The sequence below is a fragment of the Pagrus pagrus genome, assembly GCF_965226575.1.
Source record: "Pagrus pagrus genome assembly, chromosome: 10".
Lineage (NCBI taxonomy): Eukaryota > Metazoa > Chordata > Actinopteri > Spariformes > Sparidae > Pagrus > Pagrus pagrus.
This window is the reverse complement of record NC_140194.1, coordinates 31,145,023-31,157,285: the sequence shown is the minus strand read 5'-3', so window position 1 is coordinate 31,157,285 and position 12,263 is coordinate 31,145,023. Positions and strand designations below refer to the sequence as shown.

At 38.6% G+C, this 12,263-nt stretch overlaps 1 protein-coding gene across 1 annotated transcript in view; it reads right to left on the bottom strand.

The window, feature by feature from the left end:
• The window catches only part of LOC311263412 (NT-3 growth factor receptor-like), a 152,779-nt gene that overhangs the window by 122,067 nt on the left and 18,449 nt on the right, over positions 1–12,263 (bottom strand).

Here is a 12,263-nt window from a genome sequence, read left to right as displayed (position 1 = left end):
TAGTTAGATTGTGTGTTTGTCACACCGCGGTGAGGGATGTCTTGTCCTGGGTTTTGTGTCTTGTGAACTTCCTCTTTTATTTTGAAAAGTAACTCTCCTCTTGTTTCAGGTCACTTGCCTTTCCTCATGTGCCACCAGTCTGATGTCTCCCCCAATCCCTAATTGTTTCCACCTGTGTTCCCTCACCTGATGTGTCTTATAGTCTGCGTCTCCCTTTGTTCTGTGCCAGTGTTGTATTCATCACGCACCCCAGCTCTTGTTCACAGCCTTGATCACACCAAGAATCAAAGTTTGTATTTCTTTTCTTGATCCTCTAAAGTGAGTGACTTTTGTTTGTAATTTTTTCTCAGTGTATTTCAAGTCTAGTTCACAGCCATTTGTTTGCCTCTGGTGGAGTGCCTCTTTTGTTTCATTCATTTCTCATAGTCAGTCGAGAGAGTAGTTTATGTTAATAGCCTTTTCTTCTTCTTCCGATTGGAGTGATTTTTTGTTAGAAGTTTTCATAGCCGAGTGAGCCAGAGTAGTTTAGTTCTTAGTCCTTTTCTTTGCCTCCTCAGGAGTGATTTTCTGTTTCCTTATCCTTTTTCTGTGAGGTTGTTTTGCCTCATTTTGTTGTTGTGCTGTTTCTTGTTTTCTCTGCCTGCAGATTAGATATTGTGATTTATAGCCTATTTGTTTGTCACCTTGCTTAAGAGTTCAAGTGAAGAAAACAAATTTCACAATAAAAGCCTGCTCTAATTGTCCTAATTCTGCTCTGAGTCCTCCTTCCAAGCCTAGGCCTGACAGTGTTTGTTTTACATAAAAGGCCTACATGCTGTCTATTTAATATAGTACGAGAGTGAATGTTGCCAACCTCTGCTCTGTTAAGGACTCAGGACTAGTTGTTATGGTCATTTTGGTTGTAGTTATTGAGTTAATTATTAAGCAGAGTTACAAACTGAAAGTTTAGTACTTTTTTTTTTTTTTTTTTTTTTTTTATGAGACTGATCTAATTAACTGGCTATCATTTCCCCTCTTCGAGGTTGGTGCTCCCGAGGCATTCTAATGTAAATAAGATCTTATTATTTATCATAATCAATAATTATCCCTGATAATCATCATTATTGATAGCCACATTTCACCCAATTTTCCCTATTAATGTTGCATAAAACAACAACAGATAGTTTATCACAGGGATTACAATGATACCGAATACTATATTATACATTTTTCAGATTAACAGTTAATGGGGAATTCAGGTATGGTACATTGTGATAAGGAAACTAGACAGTCCAGGTGGTATGTGAAAAAACCGTTCACTTTTTTGTCGAAGCATGAAACTTGGTACACTTGGACAACTGGTTATTATTACTCTTTATTATTAGTGTGAACGCTGAGTCAGCATTCACACTAACAGTAAAGACGTAGAATGCCATAGTGTTATTGCAGCAGCTTCCCTGCATGCAATCCCACAATTGTATTACTGAAATCAAAATTCTGAGTAAAGTTTCAAAAGAATGAAGAACACAGATATCAGTCAGTACCAGTCCTCCTCCCTCAGCTCAGGTGATTAACAGTAGGCGCCATGCAACTGGCCCACCCTAAATGACCAGGAAAATATAGCTACATAACTGCCAACACTCCCAATTTTATTGTCAATTTCTCACGCTAATATCCCAACTTCATAGCGATAAAAATCAAGTGTCTTTTTGGGATGTACAGTATGTCATGGTATCTGGCAACCTTCCTTGTGCCTCATGTGAGTCACTCATCCCTATGCTTGCTCAAGCCCTCCCCTTTGCTACTGAAAATAGATGAAAAAGGCACCAAGTAGAAGAAATAAGCTTTCAAATTCCACTCAATGGTGTGCCAGACCTTCCACTTTATTGACATTCGCCCCCTGTCAGGCTTGCTCGTCCTCTTGCCTCCACCCTACTGAAGTCCTGCATCATTGGGGCTTTTCATACACTCTCTTGCAACATAGTTATTTTTTCATGTCTATTTTAGAAGATGGCTTTGATTGCTTTTCTGAAAAAGAGACGGACAGAGACACCTTTCAGTCTATTACAGGACACTGTACCAAGGATTTTGAAGCTGTTATTTTAAGGTACAACAGTTCTATGATGTTGCTTAATATCGAAAACTCAAAAACATCCTTCTTAAGGATAGAAGACATGAATTTAGAAATGCCTGTGTGTAGAAAACACGTAATAAAAAAAAATATATATATATATGCTCAGTATAAACGCAAATTGGTAAAGGCAAAGCCAATCGCTCTGATTATGACCTGCCTTTATTTTTAAATGTGTCACTGGGAGGGATCCAGCCTGTTATATAAAAGTTGTTTACACACATGAAAGGGGCTTGATATGTGCATACGCCACTTTTTAAGCTTGAATTGGAATTCATGATTAAAAAAATGGACAAGGAGGTATATCTTAATTTATGTAAACTTTGACTCATACATACAAACATTTTGGAGACAGGGGACATTGATGACGCAGATGATGAGGTGTTTAATTGAAACCATGTTTTATAATGATGCTTCTCCAACACTTAATTTCACTTTGTGAATTCTTTCTGGAGCAGGAATTCTTTATTACTCTTCCATGGTGTTTTATTGCCGCCTAACTCATTTCACATTTTTAAACATATTAACTAAATTCAAATTTTTAAATATTCATTTGAATTAGGACATTATTGCTATCATTCAGATCATCACGGATATTACATTTCTTCCCATTCAAATTAATGGATGGAATGTTATAAAATCCCACTTTTTCACACTACTCATTCATGCTTTCAGCCACAAACACGATTCAAACTTTGACATATTCCACATTTTGTCAACATTTAAGCTATCATTCAACTTTCAAATCCCATCAAAACTTTTCAGGATATTCAACTTTCTTTAAAGCTTAGTTTTAGCTTAGTTATAATGGAAGTCAATTAGAAAACACTTCAAACCCACTCATTTTCAAACTCTCCCCAGTCCTTCATACATTCACATGGAAACTCCATTCAAACTTTGGAACACAAAGATTAGGACTTTCTCATATTAATCAATTTTTGATTGAATAACATGATTTTTTTTTCATGTCATTCATTCATCATTTTGAGCTATTTTCACATTTTGACATTGGTATATGGGACGGAATGTTGACAAGCCAAACTGCAAGACTCAACTGATAGAGTGGAGAGCTGCTTTAAAACATTCTAAAAACTGGACACTATGTTCACTTTCCCAACATAATTTCGACATCAGCCTAAAGAAAAACACTCATGTGCCTCTGGAAGCTGCAAAAGTGGTACCGATGTCTCTCCTTTCAGAGGACGCCATTACCACAGCGGAAAGGGGGGCTTTTATTTTATCCATGTACGGATTCACAATCCATGTGCCAGAATTTGCCCTCTTATCATTGATCAGAACAGTGATAGTAGTATTGAGATACTGGTAGTGATCAATAATTAAAAACTCCATTTGACAGTATAAGAGCCAAATGCTGTATTTAACTGGAGGAGGAGGAGCGCTGCGGTGCGTCTCTGTGTGCGTAATGTGTTCCTCATTAAGGATGAATTATTTCACTCACCCCCTAATAATGAGAATGATAGTTCTTATGACCTGTCCTGTCCAATCAGAGGACTGAGATCTGTACACCACACACACACAGACGCATTGCAGTGCTCCTCCTGCTCCAATTAAATAGAACATTTCTTACAATGTAAACTGTTTCAAGATTTCAATGTCCTTTATATCTCAACATGTAAAAATAGAATAAGAATCAAAGACAATGCAAAACTAAGAATAAAACTAAGAATTGTTTGAGCTTGCAAAATGTAGTAAATAGGGGAGAAGGTTTTCCCCTCGATCTGTTTCCTGGTACAGGGAGACGGTCAAATACAATTACATGTTTTATTTCTTCACATTCTGATGTGTGTAGCAGACAGCAGCAGCAGGGTCGGGCCAGGAGGGCTACTGTGACTACAGTACTAATTATCATTACAGTGGACCTTTTTGTTCACTTAATGGGCCGTCGTCCAACAGTTCTCCAGCCCCCACAAGGTGCATTGTGACACTGAGAGCGAGAGCCTTGCATACTGTGCAAAATACAAGGGGTCTGATCAGTATTAAAATGTAGCCTGATTCTGCACTCTACAGTATTCACATTACATAATGTTTAACGTTTAAACGGTAAAATTAGAAAAATAACAGCTTAAATCCCTGAGGAGCTACATTAACATTGTAAGCAATGTAACGAAGATGCACACCAGAGGGGATTTAGAAGTGGGTATACGCAATGCCGACTGAAAAATAAGTAGTTACACATCTTTAGTTCATTTATCTTAGTTCACATAAGAGTTGTTGAAGTTAAATAAGTTAGGATCTGCAGAGCTTTGTCTATTTCCCCTTGTTTCTCCTGTGTTTTTCCCCCTCCCTTCTTGTTGTATGTTTGTCTCCCTTTTTTCCTGAGTTTTTGTCTCAGGCCGGGGCGTGACTGACCTACATTCTGCTCATCAGCCAGAATCCTCTCACCTGCTGCTTCACACACCTGCGGTCCATCTACACTGATCACCAGTTACCTGTCTTAAGCCGGTCTTTCCCCTCCAGTCTTCGCCAGTTTGTTGTGAAACCATCCGTGGTACTGCTGCCTCATTTTTGGACTTAACTTTTTTCACAATAATTGTTTTCTTCTAACTCCTGTCTCCGGTGTCTGCATTGTGGGTCCAGTTTTAAATACTGCTAGCTTATAACAAAATATCAGCTGAAGCAGTCATAAGCAGAGTCAGACACAACTGAGCTTTGAAAGCCTAACCATTGCTGCAAAGTTGCTTTGTTTGTGTGACAGACTAAAAGTTGAGAGATAGTATACATAGATTTAGCTGGTAATGCAGGTATATATAGTCATTTATTTTTTACTCCAATAAAGGAAATGGTTGTCCCTTTGTTAAATACATTTATATTGTGAACATCAGCATCATTATTTACTGTAGAAATTCAGAATGTACTACTTAATGATTTGCTAATGCCAGCTAATTCAAACACCAACAGGTCAATATGTATGGGGAGAACTGGCACTTATTTTTTTCCCACTTCAAGCTCTTTGTGTTTTAGAGAGAGCATAGAGGCTGTCCTCGGGGTGGATTGTATTGTCACAAAGTGCTCTTTCATACAGTGTTTAGAGACCTTCTGCACTCAGATACTTGCCCTAATCATACATATGAGAGCCTCTGGTGACTCTTACAATTAGGTGAACCATGCATATAATATCACATCCATCATTTAGGAAATATTGATCATTTATTTATTAAAAGTACATGCAGCAGATGATGTTTGATGGTGATTGGCTGCAGTGTAGTGACTGAAATGTTTGAATAAAATATATGCTTTTTAACGTGTGGGATGTTATCCAGTCTACTAGACACAGTTATTCCCCCAGTTTATGTTATACCCAGGCTATTTCTTGTTGCTCTCGCAAGCCATTTTGACTGCACCATTACAATAGACATTAAGAACTGGGCCAATGTCTGACAGGCACTGCTGCTACCAGGACACACGAGTAAAGAGCTGAACTGGCAACATTTCTTTAGACAGGTAAGTAACATCTAATGTAATCTGTTTACTGAAACATATCGTTAGTTAACTAATGACAACACAAACTGTAACCAGGCCTGCAGAGCCAGAAGATGCTGCATGCTGTATCAAGTACTGAACCGAGAGACAATGACAAGTAAGTCTAAGTGGCTGAAGATCTCACTTAGTTGTACTTTGTAAACCATGTGCCCTGTGAAAACCATGTGAGTGTCTGATGAACACAATTTTTCTCTGCAGTCCATGTTTCTACTATATGACTATATAAAATCATTAGTTTTGTACACAGCTGTATCTTACTTTCTTCCTGAAAGAGGGCAGATGGCACTGTGATGTGTGTATTATGAGTACTTACATCATCACAGTGAAAAAATAAATAAATCCTGTCTGTAATAATAAAATTAAAGATCCTACTTATCATATCTTACATGTACAGAGGGCTTTACAAAAAACACTCAAAACACTGGTGTTCACACTGTATATATCTGAGCCTGACTTACTGTCTGCACTGTATAATAAACACAATGCTAACATGTTCTAATAAAAACAATGTGTCTGAACCAAACTTATTGACTGCCACACCTTTGTCTTTTTTAGGACCAGAATTTCAGTCCAGCCACCCCCAGTGATGAATTACCAGCCTGCCCTTTATTCTCATCTGCAGCTGGTCTCATCAACAAGCCCCCCAGTGGACGTCTGTCTCTATACATTACATCAGCTGACATCTTTGACCATCATCCCATGACATGTTTTCTCTATACTGTGAACTTTAGCACATCCCATGATGAGGAGGTTCATATTTGTAATAGCCTCGTATTTACGCTTATAGTGAAGTGTAATAATTATTCCAGTTAGTTACCAAAGAGTCCAGCCCTCTCTGCTGGTCACTATAAGCGCAAATACGAGGCTATTACAAATACGAGGTTTATGAAAACGCTCACAAGAAAAGTTTCGTGAGCATGTTTTCATAAACATTCAAACCAGCAGTGTTACTTGCGTACTTGCACTTCCGTATTTGAGCTTATAGTGAAGTGTAATAATTATTCCATAAACACCTTTCAGTTGTAAAAATATCAGCCAACACAAATGTTACATCAATATTTCCCCATTGAGCGCTGTGCCATCATTCCCTGTCCTAGAGCGCAGCGGAGAAGGCCGGACTCTTTGGTAACTAACTGATCCAGTAATCATAATCCATGGTAGAAATCCAAGATTAAATCAAAAAGCATTAAAGAATGAATAGCCTACTGTCCATGTTTCACCAAATACGATTTTAGTTCTAATGTAGTTTGTGTGTAAAATCACTGCAGTGGACACGACTGTCAGGCGCACTCGGCGCACTGGAGACAACGCAGTCTCCGCACACACACACTGCCTTCTCCAGTCAGCTCATCTGGATCATCCTCACCACCTGCGGATATGGATTGTATGATTTATGAAAGCCTGTAAATAAAGTCAGTGACAGCACACAACCGTTACACTCCATATCTTCATTGTGAGTCATAATCATGATGTAGGCTGAGTTCACGTAACTACACTTCAATGAATAAATAGTGTTCACGTATCAAACTTCCATTTTCAAACGATATCCCAGGCTGAGGGATACCACTGATTGTCGCACATAATTTGGGCACGTGAAGGAAAAAAACTTGAATGTTTCTGGTGAGCACCAGATACTTTTTGAAAGAGAGACTAAAGTAAAGGATATTAAAAAAGTGACCACCGGAGTGGCTTCTGTGCCTGTCAGCTGCCTGATTGTTGCAGCACGTTACAACTGTCAACAAAGATGAGGAAAGAAGCAAGATGTCGTACTCCATATCATCTTTCATGTCAGCTCTAAAAAAAAGAAAACGTGTCAGAATGTTATTTAAAGTCTTCTGGATGTGGTCTTGTGAAGCATATGATCTGCTACTTTCTACTCGTCCACTGGCCATGTGAAAGTAGTCAATCACCTATTTTTAGCAGGTTAACATGCGCTAAAAAACAAACAAGCCAAAAAACATGTATACACGCTAAGTTCAGTGTAATAGTTAATCCTAATAATCCTACTTTAGCCGCGCCTCAGACATGCTAATGAGAGCTACTGACTACAAGCTGAAGACTGAGAATAATCAGACACAAACACTGGGATCCTGAGGAAAGACTGTTGTAATTTAAAGGGTGTGTGTGTGTGTGTGTGTGTGTGTGTGTGTGTGTGTGTATGCGTATGTGTGTGTGTTTGGAAGAACCGGGCAAATGGTGGCTAGGGCTGCGCGGCATTGACAAAGAAAAACTACAAACAAAATGGCTGATCAAAGGGAACTACAACATGGCCAATGAAAATGCAAACATGTTGTATGACTCAATCATTTATAATGAACTTGGCTAATTGTTTGCACTTTTCACTGGCTGCAATATCACATTTAGTGGGTTTTTTTATCAGTAGACATTTGTACTGTGTTGACTTGAAGGTTTTTTATCTGTCTGATAGCCTGTTTTTCATTGGGTTCTGGAAAAAATTTCTTTCTGTTATTCATTTGATAACTGTAACCATTCAGCACCAACTATTTAAAGGTATAGTTGGTAATGTTGGAGAGCTAGCAAGATTTGAAAGTGGCACCTTGTCTAAGCTCCATCTCCTTCTCCCCCTCCCGTCAGTGCTCCGTCCAAAGCCCCGCCCCCACAAACTTGAACGCGCATCACAGTCCTAGTGGAACTGATAAGTTCATTTTTTCACTAGAATACTTAATACAAAATTTCAAAATGGCGGCTATTTTTTCAAGATGGCCGCCAGTCAAGGTTTTAACGAAGAGTGTTTTTGCCTTTGGTAATCTTTTTATCACATTTCTTTTGTTCAACATACCTTAAGTAGAGTACATATGCACAAGTCTGATGTATTTCTGTTAAAGAGGTCATATGGCATGTAAAAACAAAGATGGCGTCCAATATGGCAGCCAAAATCATGAAATTATATTGTCCAAAAATATGTTCGGCATAGAAAAATGCTCTTTTATCACACCACACCATCACTACAAATATTTTTACAATACATCTGCATGCCTAAGTTCAGTTTTGCATGTCTAAGTTCAATTTAGGTGGTGGTGCTTTAGTTAGTTTTAGTATAAAAGAGTGAATGTCAGTGCACAACCAGGGCACACTGGTGACTTCACTCCTGTGTAACTCAGCATGGGGTTGGGTGTCAGCTAATCTTGCTTTACTAATGCTGTACCTAGCTTTGCCAACTCCAAAATGGTAGACTAGGACTAGTTGTAGTGTAATTTAGTTTAGTTTAGTGTCCCAAATGCTGTCTAATAGCCCCATATCAACTAGCTCTTAAGAAGTAATTGGTAGATTTGTTAGACAGCCGCGCCTGAATTGACAGGGTGTGCCAGAGCGGGAGAGCCGAGCCAAGGGTAAGTGGGGCTATACATGGCTTTTTCATGTACTTACCCGGATGGTGTACAGACCACACGGGACTTAAATGGCACTGGATGAATGATCGGGCTAGGTGTAGGGTGACCGAACCTAGTTGTATCCCATACATCAATGTGCGTATCAGACTAAGGTGGTAAAAGGATAACCCCTCGGCCTTATTTAAGAACTCATAATGGCAAGTGCAATCACAAGCAGGAGGAAGACTGACTGGAGTAAATGTTGTCTTTGCCAGGAAGACAAGAAAAATGAAGGTCTAACTTCTCCCTCAGCCTCATTACATCATAATCCACAACATGATAGGTATGTAATGATTGCAATCAACGTGCCATTGTTCAAGGAAATTGGTGAAATGCCACTCATGTTTGACCCAGCAAGACTGGATGAAGGCAGTGGCATAGAGGCAACACTACGTCAAAACATGGCAAAATACCACAAGACCTGTAGAGTCATGTTTAACAATGCAAAACTTGATCGTGCAAGGAAGCAAAGATCTAAAGTTGAAGGTAGTGAGCCACAAGAAATGAAAGCCAAAAAATAGCACCTGCATCGGATCTTCGACAAGTAATGACCATGAGTCTCAATAGGAGACTACATGAGTGTGCTCAAACACTCAATGATGGTAACTTTTGGCAAAACTATATCAGGCAGGCGTGTGGGCTCAGGCAATTCTGCGCCAGCCAGAACCAGAGAGTCCTGCTGACTGGGGTTGGGAAAAGGTTGGTGAGGAATGGAAAGTCTTCTGGACAGCCATCTCTCCCATTGCAAAGAGTTGTGAACAACTCACTAAATGTGGCTGCAAGTCTGCCTGCCACGGCAGATGCAAATACTACAGGCTTGGGCTGGCATGTACAGCTTTATGCAGCTGCAAATGTGAGGTGTAAGTAGCCTCTGGAATGGCCGCTTGTTATTATTATTATTTTTTAATTTATTATTTATTATTAATTATAATTATTATTAATGTCAGTGTCAACATCATGCTACAGGCTAGGGTGGCATGTTTTTGAATGTTTTTTGAACATTTTTTTGAATGTTCAGGACAAGTTTCAACCCAATCCAGTGAAAAATGAGCAATTGGTGAGGTTTAGAATACGCATACAGGGAATCACAGAAATGCTGAAATTTTGCTCAGAGGGCCAAAATCATAACATCAAGTATTTGGAGTACAACTATAGGATTTTGAAAGGTCTTATGAATTAAATGGAAGTTTCAATATTATTTTTGTTGAGAAAATCCATGACGTGAACAATTTTTGGGTGAGCTGGCATGGAATGACCGTGGCGCTATTTCCGCATGGCTCTCTACCTCCAACGCTGATCCAAGCATCAAACTCATTTTTGTTAAAATCTGACAAGGAGCCTGTAAACCGTACCTCCTATTGTCTTATTTCGCTTTTGAAGATGGATGTTAAAATACTGACAAAGATGCGAGCAAGGCAATTGGAAACGGTGGATATCATTTCAGAGGACAGGTTTTATGAAGGGCCGCCATTCCTTTTCTAATGTACGTCGGCTCCTGAATGTTATTTCATCTGCATCTCGATCGGATACTGCAGAAGAACTTAGCACATTTAATGTGGAAAAGGCATCCTACAGGATGGAATAGGGATATTTATCTGCCGGTTAAAAAAAAAGTTATATAATATTGTTCCCCATATTTCCCCCTCACAAGGAACTCATCAGGGATGCCCTCTATCCCCTCTTTTATTAACCATAGCTGTTGAGCCTCTCTCCATAGCTCTGAAAGCTTCCTTTTTGTTAGTTCATTGTTGAGGTGTTGAACATTGTTTGTCCTTATATGTAGACAGCCTTTGATTATATGTCACTGACCCTGTTGCCTGTGTACCAGAGTTCAAAAAGAGTTTTGGCTGCATCAACCAGATATGAAGGCTGACTCCTGTTCATCTTCCCTTCGTGCTCTTGTTTGAGCTCCTTTACCATCACCCCCATCCCAACATACCTCTATCCCCATTGTTACATCTTTGCTTAACATTTGGACACACTCAAAAAATTAAAACATTGAAGTTAATCACATTTTTTTGTCAACATTTTCCCATGAAATTGTATTAGGTTAGTTAATGTAAAAATGTTCAGGCCATCCAACGTAATTTACTTGTATTACAGTTACACAATGACTTTTAATTGAGCCAACTAAAAAAAAAAAAAATATGATGAAGAAGATATATTCAAGCTTAGCCAACATTGATCTTATTTGTAGTAGTAAAATAAAGTTCAATTAATTGAAACATTAGGTCTAATTTGTTTGACATAATTAAAGTTTGTCAACAGGTTTCACACGAATGAATTTGGTATACCCAACATCATTTTGTTATCTCCTTTATTTATCAACACATCAATTGACAATTTGGTGCGCTTGGTCCAAAAAAAACACAATACAGCAATATTTTTTAAAACCTAAAATTATTTGGTGTCAGTTTCTTAAATGTGAATATTTTCTGGTTTCTTTAGTCCATTTGACAGTAAAATATCCATGAATATAACTATCTTTATGGTGTGGACTTTTGGTCAGGACAAAAGAGACACTTCAAGAGATGAAGAAAGAAATGAAGAACCATTCCCTCAAATGGCAACATAATGGTGCAACATGGTCCAACATTTACCAGTTGTAAACTGCCTTGATGCCACATAAAACATTCAAAACTGGATAACAACAAAACATCCTTCGACCTCTATTAGGGTGTAACGATACAACAGCCTTGCAGTTTTCTTTGTAATTGCATAGTGGTCTAACCATCTAAAAACAAACTCACTGCTGTCAACTTTATATTTCAGCAATGTGGAATGAAAAACTGGAGAACATCAACTCATTAGCATTCAGTTTGTTTTTTTCATTTGTTAGTATATGCAACATGGTCTTGCATTTGTTTTTGATGCAACTTGTTGTTAAAAGTCTGCAACATGTCTATTCAGTTGTCAACAATTTTGGCGCAGCATCTGTACCTTGGTTGAGTCCATCTAGTTGAAGGAAGTACTTCAAAGAAGGCTTTCAGTTCCTGAGGATAACATTACACCTATCAAGAGTGCACATGAAGAGGCGATGTCACCAGCTGGGATCACTTTCCTCAATGCTGTAGGTGCCAATGATGGCGGATTCAAGCTCCTGCTCAATAACTCAAGTATCAGCATCCTTGAAATTGGAGAGAAAGAAAGGACAAAACCAAACCATGAAATCACACAAATTTTGTAACATTTGCACTTCAGATTCCCATTATGATTTAATGAAAATAGCATGACACTTCAAACAGTGCTATTTGTTCAAAATA